This window comes from Microtus ochrogaster, linkage group LG1 (genome assembly GCF_000317375.1).
Source record: "Microtus ochrogaster isolate Prairie Vole_2 linkage group LG1, MicOch1.0, whole genome shotgun sequence".
Classification (NCBI taxonomy): Eukaryota; Metazoa; Chordata; class Mammalia; order Rodentia; family Cricetidae; genus Microtus; species Microtus ochrogaster.
In genome coordinates this window covers 1,560,200-1,573,465 of record NC_022027.1, presented here as the reverse complement: position 1 = coordinate 1,573,465, position 13,266 = coordinate 1,560,200, and the positions used below count along the sequence as shown (strand labels likewise).

The 13,266-nt window shown below is 38.4% G+C and overlaps 1 non-coding gene and 1 pseudogene across 1 annotated transcript; one reads left to right on the top strand and one right to left on the bottom strand.

The window, feature by feature from the left end:
* Positions 1 to 9,244: 9,244 nt before the first annotated feature.
* Positions 9,245 to 9,401, top strand: LOC113457518. Its single transcript, XR_003378079.1, has one exon. It is a non-coding gene; the product is annotated as a U1 spliceosomal RNA (small nuclear RNA).
* A 1,851-nt stretch (positions 9,402 to 11,252) lies between these two features.
* Positions 11,253 to 11,705, bottom strand: LOC101994796 (annotated as a pseudogene).
* Between the last annotated feature and the right edge of the window lie 1,561 nt (positions 11,706 to 13,266).

Below are 13,266 nucleotides of genomic sequence, written 5' to 3'. Positions count from 1 at the left end.
AACTCACAGAGATCCGCCTGCCTCTGCCTCCCGAGTGCTGGGATTAAAGGCGTGCGCCACCGCCCGGCAAAGGTATATTTTTCTTATATGCTCATTTAATACTCTGAGTCTTATGAATGTGAAATACTAAGTCTTCAATTTAATTCTTTGTCTTTCATAGTAAAACTGTTTTTTAATTTATTTTTTATTGAAAATTTCCACCTCCTCCCCTCCTCCCACTTCTCTCTCCTCCCCCTACTCCCCCTCCCCTATCCCCTCCCTCTCCAGTCCAAGGAGCAGTCAGGGTTCCCTACTCTATGGGAAGTCCAAGGTCCTCCCTGCTCCCCCCTCCCCCCAGGTCCAGGAAGGTGAGCATCCAAACAGACTAGGCTCCCCCAAAGCCCATCCATGCAGTAGAATCAAAACCCAGCGCCATTGTCCTTGGCTTCTCAATCAGCCTCCACCGTCAGCCACATTCAGAGAGTCTGGTTTGATCACATGCTCCATCAGTTCCAGTCCAACTGGCCTTGGTGATCTCCCATTAGATCAATTCCTCTGTCTCAGTGGGTGGATGCACCCCTCACGGTCCTGACTTCCTTGCTCATGTTCTCCCTCCTTTTGCTCTTCATATGGACCTTGGGAGCTCAGTCCAGTGCTCCAATGTGGGTCTCTGTCTCTATCTCCATCCATAGCCAGATGAAGGTTCTATGGTGATATGCAAGATATGCATCAGTGTGGCTATAGGATAGGGCCAGTTCAGGCATCCTCTCCTCTGCTGCCCAAGGAACAAGCTGGGGACATCTCCCTGGACACCTGGGAACCCCTCCAGTGTCAAGTCTCTTGCCAATCTTAAAATGGTTCCCTTAATTAAGATATCTACTTCCCTGTTCCCTTGTCCACCCCTCCTCCATCCCAACCATCCCATTCTCTCAAGCTCTCCCCATCCTTCCCTACTCCCTTCTCTCCCCATCTCCCCTTATCCACACACCACCCCCACCCCATTCTCCCAACCCCTGTCCCGCAATCTTGTCCACTTCCAATTTCCAGGAGGATAACTATATGTTATTCTTTGGGTTCACAGAAGTCTCAGGCAGTTGTAACTCTCTCAAAGTAGGTTTTGGGAATCTGGATCCTCTCCAAAAGAAGAACTTACTCCTACCCATAGAGTCATCTCTCTAGCCTTGTAACTGATCTGGACAACTGTGATAGACAGTCGAAGTGCTTGGAAGGGATTTTTCTCAGGAATCAGAAATTCCTGTGTGTGACCTAGAACACATAGCATGCCAAAAGCAACAACCTCAGCAAAATGAATCCTTCACAAATAACAATGTACAGAAGGCTGTCCCTTCCTTTCTAAAGAGGACTTAAGTATTTCTGTGTATTCAGAAAGTCTGTACACGATGGCAGTGCTGTGGCAATACATGTAAGGAGTCAGGGGTTAATAACTAAAAAGAGAAATGTAAACGGGAATCATTCATAATCTGATGTATACAAATCTTTCCAGTAGACAATGAAAAATGAGAACCCAGGTTAATTCAAGTACTCCAGAAGTTAACCGTAATGTAAAAACATAGGGGAAAGACAAAGAATGTCTAGCAAAGCAAAATATAGTCTAGGGACTTCAACGTGAATTTCAATAAATGTGTAAGCTAGTAATACAATACTGAGAAAGCAGAAGCCTATATTTGTATTTTCTAAACTACAAAAATCACTAAGACTGTCTGAAAATACACTGCAACATTTTACCTAACAAATGTCTGTTGCTTCATTAAATCCGAGCTATTTTTTATTTTTATAGTTAAAAGTAATGGGAAAATAGCTAATAAGCTAATATACAGTAAAAATTAAATTATAACATATACTAAATACATAAGAAGTCAAGAATTGAAGGGATGACAGTGAAAACAGAAAAAAGGATTTAAAAACATTGACCTGCCCAGCAGGTCCTAAGTTATTCCAGGGTCTTGAAGAGGCACTATCTGAAAGACATGGGGGGAGAGAGAAATGGATGCCAAGCAGTATTCCTTGTCAAGGCATCCCCTTTATTGAAGCAAGTTTTACGTCTTATATACTCCTCAGTGAGGAGCTCTGGCAGGGGGGAACTGAGGAAGGGGGAAAGGGAGGAAGGAAAGAAGTGGCTAGGTAGTTAGGTAGCAAAGAGGGGCACTTGCAAGGTCAGTGGCTAGAGCACCTGCTGTTAGTGATAAGCAGCAAACAAAGAAGACATTCTGAAGTGCCATTTCTGAAGCTTGAATCTCCAAGATCAGTTTACAATGTCTCAGTTAACTTTAAGTTTTCTGTCTCAAGATTTCCACCTCAAGGCCCTGTGAGACGTGAGAAAGGAGAAGCCTGAAATGGCTCCTGACAAAACATAATCTTCAAAAACTTTGAAATGTAAGTGTAGTTGGTAACATCAACATATTATAAATCACAGAAAAGCAATGAAACCCAGATTCCTGAAAATTTGGGAAACAAGGCTGCTATACATATCAATCTAATAGTTATTCTGACAAGGTAACAAAAAGGAAAAACATGAAGAAATTTGAGTAAAAAGAAACATGTGGAAGGAGGTGTGACCACCATAATCATTTTCTAATCCCCCATTCAAAAATATGTTCATGTCTTTTATAACAATCTAGAAAGCGCTGTGGACCTCCATGGAGAAAGAAGATGTGACTTTATCAGAAGCCAAGTAAAGACTTCAGATATTTTGAACAGGAATCTCTACTGTCCTCAAAGTGTTATTGCCTGAAGCATGAGATAAAATAAAGAGATTTACTCATCCTTATGATCATCTTGCTTTGACACCTAATTTTATTTCTGGACACCAATTTCATATCATGTCACTCTTCTTACCCATGGCTTTCGGAACTCCCTTGACCAGTCTAGATCCACAAAGAGACATCCAGATTTTCCAACTCCTCCCATTGTTGAGTGCCCTCCAAAGATTGTTCCCTAAAAAGGATGGCTTAAGTCTGACCAAGATCTAACACCTTCTTCCTACAAATGTCACTTCTCAAGGGCAGAAAAGATAGGTCTCAGAAAGGGGCTGGACTTGAAGGAATGTAGACTTGACTTTGATCTTCAGAGCCCACATTATATAAAGGATGAGTATGTGGCACATATTTGTAGTCCCAAAGCTGGAGAGGCAATGATAGGAGGATCAGGATTGCTGAGTGTCCAGCAAGCCCAGCTGATCCAGAAAGATACTATTTCAGAGAATCAGAAGAATTTCTGAAGAACAAGCTTATGGTTGTTTTGTAGCCACTATACATACTAGACGAAGACACACAGGAAGTCTCTCTCTCTCTCTCTCTCTCTCTCTCTCTCTCTCTCTCTCTCTCTCCTATGTATGTATATGTGAGAAAGAGACAGACAGACATGCACGCACGCACGCACACACACACACACACACACAGAGAGAGAGAGAGAGAGAGAGAGAGAGAGAGAGAGAGAGAGAGAGAGAGAGAGAGAATTAAGTATTCAAGTACTACATAGAAAATCTAAAGTTACAATGACTAACTCTGTAAGATTTTGGGACAAATTTTCTCATATTATAGATACTATTACTTGTATTTTCATAGCATCAATTCATTTAGGAAAAAATAATTAATTATGGAGCTGGAAAGGTAGCTCAGCATTTAAGAGCCCTTAATCCTTTGCTATAAGACCCGAGTTTATTTTTAGTTCTTACATAGCAGGTTCACAGCCATCTTTAAATGCAATTCCTAGAGACTCAGCAATGTCTTCTGAATTATGTTAGCATTACAAAGATATGCATGAAGGCAAACATCCATACATATAAAATAAAAATATAAATTATTAAGTTATCAATTGGTAGGCATTATGTCCACTTCTTACTATATGCACTAGAATTCTCCTTTGCATGATTGCGTACAGTAGAATTTGCCAAAGTACTGTGTCAAACTAGAAAATTCAAAGTATTTTCCCTATAAAAGAGTCAAGTTTTGTGATAAATAAAATTATTTTATCTCTCTCTGCATTGGTTGGCCTAAAAAATATTAGGTTTATATAATCTCATTGATTGTATATGTATATGTAACTTTAATGTACATGTGGCCATGAACCATTTTTCATCTAAAAGTTCAAAGATTCCTGAAACATGGCCTCATTAACTGCCCATTTGATCATATTTTTATCATCTCCTTTTATAATCTCTCTGATTTGTGCAGCTAGGTGACTTGAATAACTTTTCCAAGGTTAAGATCCAAGCTCTAAAGGCAATGGAGACAAGATAATGACTTCACTGCAGTTCCTGACAATGTCAAATCCTTCCATGGATGTTTATAAGGTCACTGTGCTCTTGTCTGATGGCTGAACTGCCCTCCCACAACGAAAAATGAATGTTTTAATTTATTTTATGACATTTTACAGTTTAGTCATGTGCACTTTTTGTGATTCCACCATAACTTTGAAAGTTAGTGATCTAACTTTAAGCCAAAAGAAAATAATGATTCTTGACGAGAACTTTCCATGTTGTAGTTTTTGCTCAGGAAGTCAGCTCTATGTGATAATTCTTAACACAACTTGGATTTCACAGATGAAAAGCTTTCCCTGAAAGAAGCTATGTAGCTTGACCAAGATCATACAACTAAAATGAAGAAAGCTGGGGTCTTTCCCTTTTAAATGTGGTCTTCCTATCTCTTCATGTTGTCTTAAAAGTTGTTTCTCCTACCTCAGCCACTTGTGTAGTTGGGGTTATAGGCTTCCAACCCTGTGCCTGGTTCTGAACTGAGAATTTTAACTCTTCTTTTTTAATGGGAAAGTGTACATGGATTTTTGTTTAGTAAAGTCTATGTGTCTGAAAAGAAAGGACCCAGTCCTGATGATTCTCATTGCCATGGGTTGTGACTGGTATACCCTTGCCCATTCCTTCAGTTGAACCTAGTATATGTTCATCATACCCCTTCCTGAAGTCACTATGTAGGGAGTGTTTACCATCCTTCACCTTCCTGCTGCTTTCACTCACTCACAAAGAGGCTACACAATAGCTCCCCAGCTACACAGGGTGTGTACAGTTCTGTCTGGGCCACTAGAGTAAATAAATTTGATGGAGGAAGGTCATTGGTTAATTAAATAAAGAAGCTGCTTGCCCTGATAGGTTAAAACACAGGTGGGAGGAGTAAACAGAACAGAACTCTGGGAGGAAGAGGAAGTGAGCTCAGAGACTTGACAGCACTCCTCTCGGGGGCAGAGGCCTCAGAGAGACACGATACTCCACTCTTTTGGACAGAGGCAAGAGCTCTGCTCTCTGAGGCACATGCGATGAAGCTCCGACCCAAGATGGATGTAGGCTAGAATCTCCCTGGTAAGCCACCTTGTGGGCTACAGCAGATTATTAGAGATGGGCTAGTCCAGGTGCGAGAGTTAGCCTTGAAGAGGCTAGATAGAAATGGCCAAGCAGTGATTAAATGAATACAGTGTCCGTGTAATTATTTCAGGTAAAGCTAGCCTTGCGGGTAGCGGGGTGTTGGGGACGCAGCCCCGCCACTCTGATTACTACATAAATTCTCACATGTTTCCTGATATGTTCACCAGGCACATCAAACCAACATGATTGAATAAGCTATAGGAACTATCAAGGTGAACTCTTGTGTCTAGTAACTGTCTACAACAGATCACAGAGAAGAGATCAACAGGAGTCAGTAAAGAGCTCAAGATGATGATGGGCATGCAAATGGATGGAAATAGAGAACACTATCCTGAGTGAGGTAACCCAGACCCAAAAAGATGAATATGGTATGTACTCACTCATTAGTGGATTCTAGCCATAAATAAAGAACATTGAGCCTATAATTCATGATCATAGAAAAGCTAAATAGGAAGGTGTACCCCCCAACAAAAACCAAAAACATGTAGTTATCCTCCTGGATATTGGAAGTATACAAGATTTCCAGGCAAAAATTGAGAGCTTGGGGGTGAGGGTGGAACAGGGATAAGGGGTGATGGGGAGAGAGAAATGAGAAGGGTAGGATGGGGAGAGCTTGGGGGAATGGGGCAGTTGGGATAGAGGAGGAGTAGATACGGGGACAGGAAAGTATATATCTTAATTAAGGAAACCATTTGAGGGTTGGCAAGAGACTGGACTCTAGAGGGGTTCCCAGGGTCCAAGGAGATGTCCCCAGCTTGTTCCTTGAGCAGCGGAGGAGAGGACGCCTCTACTGGCCCTATCCTATAGCCACACTGATGAATATCTTGCATAGCACCATAGAACCTTCATCTGGATGGAGATAGAGACAGAGACCCACATTGGAGCACTGGACTGAGCTCCCAAGGTCCAAATGAGGAGCAGAAGGAGAGAGAACATTAGCAAGGAAGTCAGGGCCGTGGGGGGTGCACCCACCCACTGAGACAGTGGGGCTGATCTAATTGGAGCTCACCAAGGCCAGCTGGACTGGGACTGATGGAGCATGTGATCAAACTGGACTCTCTGAATGTGGCTGACGGTGGAGGCTGACTGAGAAACCAAGGACAATGGCACTTGGTTTTGATTTTACTCCATGTACTGGCTTTGTGGGAACCTAGTCTGTTTGGATATTCACCTTCCTAGACCTGGATGGAGTGGGGAGGACCTTGAACTTCCCATAGGGCAGGGAACCCTGACTGCTCTTTGGACTGGAGAGGGAGAGAGAGCGGGAATGGGGGGAGGGGGGAAGTGGGAGGAGGGGAGGTGAAAATTTATGATAATAATAATAATAAAAGATGATGTTGGGGAAATATCAGTGAGAATTAAGAGAATACACACAGAGAGTTAAATAGCATAATATATAATTATTTGTGAAAAGTATGCAGAGAATGATAATCAAGCTAATGAAATGGTTGTTAAATAAAAAATAGAATTAAAAATAATTTCTTTGTACAGACAGACATAAAAAAACAAGATATAAAAATATTAGGATATAACATGAGTATGCAAAGAAGGAGCTATCTCTTAAGTACTTATATTTTTAACTGAAGGGATTTCAGATAATGAACCAAACAAGGAACCTCATGGATTTAGAACAGAAAGGTTAAGGAAACCCAAGACTATCATAAGGAATGATATAACAAATATCAAAGCAGAAACAAATGAAAAGAGACATAGTAGATTAACAAGGTTAACTAACAAACTTTCCTCTAGACAAGTCAAAAATGATTAGAAGAGGTAAAGAGGACTAACATACCACATAATTATAACATGTTATTAAAATTATACTTATTATTTTGTTGTACTGAATCACTTTGAACAAAACTATCTTGTAGAAGAAGGGGTTTATTTCAGTTTACACTTCTAGGTCAGTTGTTCACTGAGGGAAGTCAGGTCAAGAATTCAGGGCAGGAACCTGAAGTCAGGAATATGGAGGAACACTGGATTCTGGCTGCCTCTCTAGTCTGTTCCCAGACCGATGTTCAGCTACTTTTCTTGTACAACCCAAGATTACCTTCTTACAGATAGACCCACTCACAGTAGATTGGATCCTCCCTTCATCGGCAGTGAGATTAATTCCTTCTAACAAGCTTATAGGTCAATCTAATCTAGATGATTCAATTGGGGTTGATTCTTCATAGGTGACTTCAGGTTATATCAAATTGACAATAAAAATATTTAACAAAATTAGTTGGTTCTTTTTAATAACTGTAGGCCAACAAATTATAAAATTTAGATGAAAGGGATAAATGTTAGAAGATAAGCAAAGAGCACAATCAAAATTGAACCATAAGCACAGATAGTTGAAAGGTACATATGTGCCTAAGGATGATCATAATATACATAAAATATACACTGGCACACATATTTGTACATACATATGTATGTACATAAGTGGGCTAAGATTTTTAACTGCCTATACATGTATGTACATTTAAGTATTTCAGTTATACATCTTAGGAAGAAAGAGATTATATTTATCTTGATAATGTTCTTGTTCACATTTAACAAAGAGATAGTTTGTGCATGTTATGTTATTTACGATCATGACTGTGTATGGGTAATGACTCCTCCTACTGAAACTAGTATTTGGTGGGTGATTTGGGATTTTATCTTGTGACCCCAACTTGGAGTTTGGTAGCATACATCAAAATATTGCTAGAAAATCTGCATTTTAGAAACACCGGGCTCTGGATGTAACTTTCTAATGTTTTAGGATTTTGATCTGAGATATTAACTGTAGAAAAGGCATGATGACCTGAAGTATGACATGCTTTTAATTTGGGTTTCACAGAAGAAAAACAATCAACCTGAGATAACAGCACAAACTCTTCTAGCATTGAGAAAGGCAATCAGATGTCTCAGGATAATAATAATTTTACTCTTAATCCAAAAATGTAAACATTCTCAATGAAACTACCTCTCAATACAAATTAAGACAGTATAGTAAAATACACAGAAAAAATAGGGTAATAAGTTCTAAGACGCTGCTATAATGCTTATCAACATTTTGTTCACTGCCAACATTTTTCTAAGAAGCTTAGGTTATAAAATATGCTAATTATATAACTGTGTTGTTATAGCAGACACAGTGCTGACACTTGGCATCCTCTGGGTTCGACAAACATTAATTTAATTAAGAACTATCAGGAGATTAGTTTCAACCTCCAAATGTTTACTTGGATTAGACTGAACTGTGTCATAAATCTCTTGCACAGAATAAGATGCCAATTTCTCATTGGCAGAAATGTGATTCCTAGAAAAAAAGAGAAAAAGAATGACAGTGGAAAATTCTAGGACATTGGAGATCTATCTTTCTTCCTCCCTCTCTCTCCATCTTTCTTCCCTCCCTACCTCCCTTCTGACTTCCTTATTTTACTTACTGGCTCCATAACATGATTTCTCCCCTATTTTATTCAAGTGTTCACCATGCGCTGTGACTTGACCTTTATAGTCTCAAATATGACAGTTGAACAGATTTATTTTCCCTTCTTAACAGTTAAATGGATAATGTATTTTTAATTTGAGTTTAGCAATTTGGCACAGTTTTTGATGTTGCTTTCTTTCCCACAAAATTAAAAACATTTATCTTTTCTCTAAATGGCACAACATGGGCTTCTCTTTTTTTGAAGTGCATCCTCTGAGTTTTTGAAGGATGTGGGACGTGGAATTTGACCCAAGAAATACACCAAAGGAACAGGTGCAGATACTGGTAGCCTGAAGAGAGATGAAGTGAGAGTAAGAACTCACTGACTATTTAAAAAACTCTATGTTGAAGGGCCAGAACTGGAGAAGATGATCAATTTCTGGGAGGAAAACTGGTCAAGTCCACAAGCAAGTCTTAAGGGAGGTAATGTGATTGCAAAGGTGATTTCTCAGGGAAATGGTCATCTATCATACTCTAGGTATACTAATTCCAGTGGTTTCCACAAATGTTGGAAATTCAATTCCATAATTTCTGGTTAGTAGGGGGGCTCCCTTTTGCTCTTCCCTAAAAGGAGATACGACAAATAATCAAACTTTAAAAAAAAATTCAAAGTTTGTACTCCAACTAACATTACCATTCAAATGACAAAGAACAAAAGTAGTTGATAAAGTAAATTAAGGATGATTCGTCTGAGATTATTTGTTATTGTTAAGGATTTCTTAGAAAAAACTGAGTTTGAGTAAGCCCTGAGTCTAACTAATAATACAGCAGTTGGGTGAATCATTCCATAACTTTGTGACCAGTTATTACTCTTAATCTTAAAATGAGGAGAGAGAGAGAGAGAGAGAGAGAGAGAGAGAGAGAGAGAGAGAGAGAGAGAGAATGTGTGCATGTCTTCTGTGATAAGTGAGAAGTAGACAGGTTATATCAGTGTAACAGAGAAAACATTTGTAGAATTCCTTGTGATACAATATGTTCTCTTTCGAGAGCACAGTAGGTATAAAAGTTAATACTACCTATTATTCCATGCAATAGACTGAAGCCTTGCCTCACCTTGGGTAGTACAGTGAAGACTACCATGGATAGTGACTAGAATGCATTGAGTAAATTTTGCTTATTTAGCTACAATAGAAGATGATCACAAGGCATAATGGTGAATTCTAGCTCTATAGTTGCAACAATGACCTCAAATATTTATTTCCTCCTTGTCTTCTCCATCTTGACTATCTTTTATTTATTTCCCACTTTGGGATTCTATTATAGTTTATAGCTCCAATGTCTCAGTATGAATTCTCCTTACCTCCCCCTACTCCTCTCCTTGTCCTTTTTTCCTCTTCTTCATCCTTCTCCTCCCTCAGATGACTATATGATTGGATACATTTTCTTTGTTCAGTTGGTTTCATGCCTTGGGGACTATTGAGGGCCAAGTTCTGTGAACTGATATGTTTTATGAATTTTTGCAATTATTACATAAAATAAAAGTTTTTAGCAGTTCCATCTCTTTCATTATTTTGAGTTTCCACATATAAAAACCTTTTGTCATTTTATGGAAGACACAAATTCTATTTCCCCTTTGAACTGTTTATTCTCATGCTGGTTTATGTGGGTACTCATGGGTGTTTGTAAGGGTCTGTGTGGAGGACACTTATGATGTGTGTGGCATGTGGTATGTTTATGTGTGCTTATCTTTTGCTGATATCAAGATTTAACCCTGGTCTTTATGTCTGCTAGGCAAGCTCTCCAACACTAAGACAGGTTCTCAGCTTGTTTCTGTGTTTCCATTGGTCTATGTTTCAAATTCACAGCTTTTAGTAATGTGATTTCCCATCACATTTTATTTGCCCACATATTCTTTAAGGCATTTCATTCTTTAGTTTCAAATGTCCCACTTTTTGGGGTATTTATAGTCAGGAATGACATTTCTGTGATGCTGTTACTCAGCACTACAGATGTCATAGGAAAATCTGATGATATCACTTTAAATCATATTTCCCAAAAATTCACATTTACTGCTTAGAAAAGCACAAAAGACATAGTATCACCCACCACAGGACTCCATAGTGATTTTGACAAGTCTTAAGACCTTCCTCATAATGTTTTGATCCATCTGGTTAATTTTCATGAATATTTTCCAGCTTTAGTTTATCTTTTGAAAATGAGGTGGCTGAGGGAAACCTAGGATTTGAACTGTCCAATAGAAAACAGGAAGGCAAAATGACTGCCAAGTTGGTGTAGATGCTTGTGTTTATTTTTATTAAACCTAGATTTGTCTACTGTGAATGAACTAATTAACTCTCCCTTCCTCTCCCCTATCATGTCCTCCCTCCTCATCTCCTCTCCTCCCCACGTCTTACATTTATTTGCTTGTTCAGTCAGCTGTTACTTAACCTATACTTGCATTCTTTAGTTTGTCTTTTTTTTTTTTTATTTGACAGCTGGTATTTTATTCAGATAGCAGTCTCATTACATGTGGTCCAAGAATATCGAAAGAACTCAAATAAAATCAGATGTGAAGGTCAGTCTTCACGCATCATAGCCAACGACGCCACGTTTGCCTATGATCTCTCCGACATAAAACCACATCCACACCTCAGTGGACACCAAACCATTCAGCACAGCTTCCTTAACTGTAAGATGTTTGAAGCTACCAGTTTTAGCACTTTGAATTATTTTTTTCGCACTCTGAATAGCTGCAGGGAGTTCAGCAGGGGTTGGGGGGAACCAGCTCAACCTTGCCGTATTGCCAAAATGTGGCCAATCGAGGCTTCGAGTAAGTCACAGCAGCGGATACTAGCCCTGGGGCTTTCTCCGGGAAGTTACGGACAAACATGGCCATGGTCTAGGGTGGAAGGTCCGTCTCCTCGAACCGCTGGCTGACTTTAGTTTGTCTTTTGCAGGTCATTATTTATCTCTGCTAAGTGTAGAATCCATTTTAAATTTTAAATTGTAAACTCACTGAATTTACCATTCTGTAATCTCAGAACAGCTTGATTTTGACTGCTTTATTGAAGCTATCAACAGGAATTCAGGAATTGACATCCTTGAATACTGAAATTCATATGATGTATTCTAATATGCTAACACTTAATGTAGGAAAGATCCCATAAGAAGCCTGTGCATGGAATAGTATGAATGCAGTTAAAACAAGGAGGAAAATCAGGTCCAGGGCATTCCTTATAAACACAAAAACTGAGTTAGAGATAAACCTATCTTCTGCCTTGAGCCATGCTCATAATCTCTTTGAGTCTTTCTTTTCCTCCCTACCTTTAATTTATTTTTCCCTCTGTCTGTGCTGTGCATGTTGATTCTTCTCTTCCTCTTTTTCTTTGTTGAAGACTAGGGAAAAATTCAGCTGAAGACTTGGATTTCAAATAATTTACAGACCCCCTTCTTCTCTAATGACAATTGTATTTAAGTATTTGGAATTCACTAAATATTTTCAATTAAGAAATAAGTGAACTATATACATTTGTGCTCAACATAAATATGACCAGTTTTCCTACCATATTTTTCTGATTATAATAAGATATAACTACAAATATTTTTCACAAGACATCTGTATTTTACAACATTCAGAAGTCAGTTATGTTGAGAGTAATTTATCTGGCAGCTGTATCTTGTGTTTCCAATAGTATTATATATTTTCGGTTTAGGTAATAAGTGAAAAAATGGAAAATTTAAAAAATATATTTGAACACTTTATACTTGATAAAAAACTTTAAAATTGCTTTTATAAAGTAATTGACATCAGAGAAGTTAGAAGCTACAAAATTAGTGCACGGCAGCAGATCAACTGGACAAACTGGAAGGATGTTTCCTTTTCCAGTGAATCATGGACAATTAGCTTCCTGTGTGAATCCATGAAAAAATAAGTAGCCTGGTCAAAATGAGGAAAAATTACTGTAAGGTGAATCAATTGAGCAGTTAATTTAATTATTTTGTGAGCAATTCTTTTGAGATATCAAATATTAACATCAAGAGGAAATTTCTGTTTTGAAGTCCTAATATTTCTTAGAAATGGAAATCAATGGTATATAATTATGCAAAAGAAATTTAATTAAACATTAAATCAAGAGAAATTAATATTTCTTTTGTAGAACAGTCTTTTAATAATTATATCACAAAGAAATGATATATAACTTTAAAAATGAAATTAAAAAGCAATGATTTGTATGTTATTTTCTTGCTTAGTTGAATTTTACTTTAAAGAGCTAATTTTAATTTTTTTCAGACTCTTTGATAGTTTTAAACTTATTGTTTGTCTCCATTAGTTTTTCTGTTTCAATGAGAGTCTCCTTTGCCTTCTCAGAGCTTTGTGGAAACTGTCAAATTTGTTTTCACTCATTTTTGAAGAAGGGATCTCTTTATGCTGTGTCTCCAGTTTGCTCTGGGTTTACTTGGACATACCCAGGTCTTTAGCACCCCTAGGTGG